This window comes from Eurosta solidaginis, chromosome X, assembly GCF_040869045.1.
Source record: "Eurosta solidaginis isolate ZX-2024a chromosome X, ASM4086904v1, whole genome shotgun sequence".
NCBI lineage: Eukaryota > Metazoa > Arthropoda > Insecta > Diptera > Tephritidae > Eurosta > Eurosta solidaginis.
The window spans coordinates 47,146,709-47,150,352 of NC_090324.1; the positions used below are offsets into that span (position 1 = coordinate 47,146,709).

The window sequence follows — 3,644 nt, forward strand, 5'->3', positions numbered from 1 at the left end:
TAATTCTCTCTTGTGAACAAACGTTTCGGGAAATAGTTGGAAATTTGCCTAGTCGAGAAAATATTGAGCAATAGTTTTCTCGTCCCGATTGTAAATATTCACAAATTATCTGCACAACAAAATTATTCAGTAACACTTGCCTCAAAGCTTGCGTTTTAGCACAGAAAGTTTATTTTAAATTAGTCAAAAAACATTCACAGAAAAGCATGTTGGTAATGTTACGAATAGAGACAATATTTTTTCCCTAAAACCCATCATAAAGGAAGTAACGTAAGCTCCTTTCCACACCTATTTGGTGCTTGAAATACGAAGAGGAGAAATTGAACTCAGAGTATCCATCGAACCGGCGTAAGCCGGGTGGTCACTGTCTTCTATCTACAGATTATTTTCATTTGAAATTATTTCCGGAAGGGGCAGTAGGAATGACATCATACAAATGCAGAAGTCATTCATAATTTTTGAATTAAAACCCAACCCCATGTTCAAAAAATATATGAATGGTTAGAAAAGATTTTTTTGTATAACTTTATAATAAATAAAATATTCCTTTATTACTGGAACCAAAGGTTCAAACAGTACAATATGCGAGGGCATTGCAGAGCGTGGCTGTGAAGGAATATGTGAGCGCTACCAATGTACTGGCGACTTATAAAACTGATCGGCCTCATCAACATAATCGGGTACGTTTTGTAAATTAGGCTCGCATGTGAGGAAGCGCATTGTCACATTTTCATGAACGTGGCTGTAATACGGGTTGAATGGCAAGGCATTAAAATGTATACTAGCGCGATGTTCATTTTCATCACGGTAATCTCAGGCAATCTGTTGTATATGATTCATTACATCTAGTGGTCCTCTCTGATGAACTGTACTTAAATACCATGCGGGCGTTATATTACCAAAGAATATTACTAGAAAAGTAAATCAAAGCAATGACTTGGAAGCGTTATAACTCCAACGTGCTAATGTATCTGCGGTAATGTACAGACATAAAGGTAACAGCGATGTTACGAAGCGAAACTCTTTGTGCTCTATAGTACTTAGTACGACTAATGACAGCAAAATCACGATCAGTAATTGTTTGCGTACAGGAGAATCTCTCTCCACGGTGTTAATTATAGCGAAAATAAATGGTAACGTATTGATTCCTAAAACGGTTGGTAGCCCAACTGTGAAGTACCAATGCCATGGATGGGAGCCATAAAAACTACCAATATTATGTAGAATGTTGTACTTGAAGAACTCGTATGGTGTAACGATTAATCTACCATATAAGTATGAATCAATACATACACCAATTCCGCCAACTAGGAATCCAATTAATAAAATCTGTTTGAAAAATAAGTTCACTTGCAGGCAAACGACTTTTACGTAAATGATAAATACATAATGGTATCCAAATAACTGCCGCTGTTGGTCTCAAAAAACAACAAACAGCTGCAAACCATAAATAATTTGAGCCGTCTCGAACCCAAGGAAAGTAACTCAAGGCAATTGTATTCAAAGATGTTTCAAGGGTGTTCGATAAAGTACGCGAGCCTGTATAGAACCAAAACCACGGTACAAGTATAAGAAAGAGTTCCCATTTCCTTTTGCCAGATCACACAAACAAATCTATGATCGGAATATGTTGTTAATGTGGCTTGCAACATGCGCGGTAATATTATCAATAACTGCACATTGTCCAAATTCAGTAAAGCGAGTGCTTTATAAAATACTGCAATAATTAATGGATAGATATAACTTCGAATTTCTTGTCTCCATTCCGATGTCAAGTAGCCGTAGCCAAACGTTAGCTTATGTGCAACTTCCAAACTCGGCCAGTATTAGTCGGGTACATAGTATGTTTGTACAATGAATGCTGATAAAATCCTCACCGCAAAAATTAACAAAACTACGAATAGCAGATTCATTTCAATTTAAAGAGGCAGTGATATTTATTGGGCACTAACTTGCTGCCTGTGAATAGTACTGTATTTACGTATATAAATTGATTATTGCTCGAAAGAGATTACTCGCTGCGACTCCTTTTTATAATTTTAGTTGCTTTAATACACGGAGTTTTGTCCAAAGAATATCTTCACTTTGCTCATGTTAATAAACTTTGATCATGAAGCAACTAAAAATAAATACAAACCCCACAGCGAATTTGATACCAAAAGCTACCTATATGTATACCAAATTCCTGTCAAATTTATTTATACATAAAACGTACCATAACTGCACAACCAAATCATAAAATACATCGGATCATATAAAATATACGTATCGGGCTTGGACTAAATAATTTCTGATATACCCATCCGGGTACTCCGTTTTTTTTGTTTGTTTTACGAGGAGGAAGCATCGAAAGCCTCATAGTCAGTGTGGGACTTTAACCGCACTAAGCTACCGTCTGAGTACCATTTACCGCCCGGTACTACCGTCAAGGAGGGAGGTAGGTTGGGCACTAAGCTCTACGTCTGTCGGGGTCACGTTGCTGTACTTAGATAGTGCCGCGGTATGGTTAACGCTGGGACTGACACGCCCTGCTTACTACCTGAATGTGCTTGACGCATACCACTTCTACGAATATTTGAAAGCCTACCTTAAACACTGTGCATATAGTGCTTGTGGCATGCTTGTGCGTTCGACTAATTGTATTGTAGGGTTTTGTTTTTTTACATATGTATATATGTGTAAATAAATTATATATGTATAAATAGAAATTTTTTTTTTCTATAGGTTTTTCCGTTTTTCATTTAGTTTTTTTTTTTTTTTTGTTTTTTTTTCCACAATACGTAACGGGGCTTTCCTCGTACTTCCACCGGTTGGAGAGGTCTTCTCTCCAATCCGAGTATAAACTCTGATTACATGTGAGACTACATGTGAGACGTTTACCCTCATACTCGTTGTTTCTACGGTTGGAGAGGCCTTGTCTCCAATCCGTAGGTTTGTCGTTGCGTGTATGTTGACTGCTTTTGGTCGCACGGTTGAAGAGGCCGTGTCTCGAATCCGTGCTTTATTCCTTCACCTGGGGCAGTATTCGAACGGTTGAAGAGGCCTTGTCTCCAATCCGTCGCCTGGTTTGCTATTACATTTACCTACATATATTACGGTATTTTCTTATTTTATCATTCTTACGCCGCTAATTGTACGCTAATTGTACGGAGGCCTTGCATTCAATACGTGCTCAGCTCGATCCGCTCCATCTTAGCAATTTGTTATCCACCCACACAACTCGACTGTTCAATGTACGCTGCTGCGCCGTAGCCTTCCGTGCATTAGCAAATATGTGCAGGAGCGCAACGCATACTTGGGACTATATTCGCATATGTACCTGCCATGTCCCTTGAAGATATAATGGAGTGGCTCCCAATAATTGTAGTTTTCATCACAGTCCGAAATGTATGTCCGAGATGCGCTACATAAGCGGGCACTAATGAACGTTTTAAACGCAGGTTCTAGATTTGGGACAATTGTCGATTTTCCTTCCGTTGGGATTTACAAAGACATAACAAGTCTTGTTCCAGTAACAATTTCCTGAAAAATAAAAGAAAAATTAATAATAATATAATATAATTATAAATCAAATCATCAATATTAAAATTTACTTACCATGTTTAGCCATTGATCACCATCATTGTCCAACCACGCGCAAAAAT

The 3,644-nt window shown here is 37.8% G+C and overlaps 1 pseudogene; it reads right to left on the bottom strand.

Annotated features, from left to right (window-relative positions):
- Positions 1–501: 501 nt before the first annotated feature.
- LOC137234907 (GPI mannosyltransferase 3-like) lies at positions 502–1,913 on the bottom strand (annotated as a pseudogene).
- Positions 1,914–3,644: the final 1,731 nt, after the last annotated feature.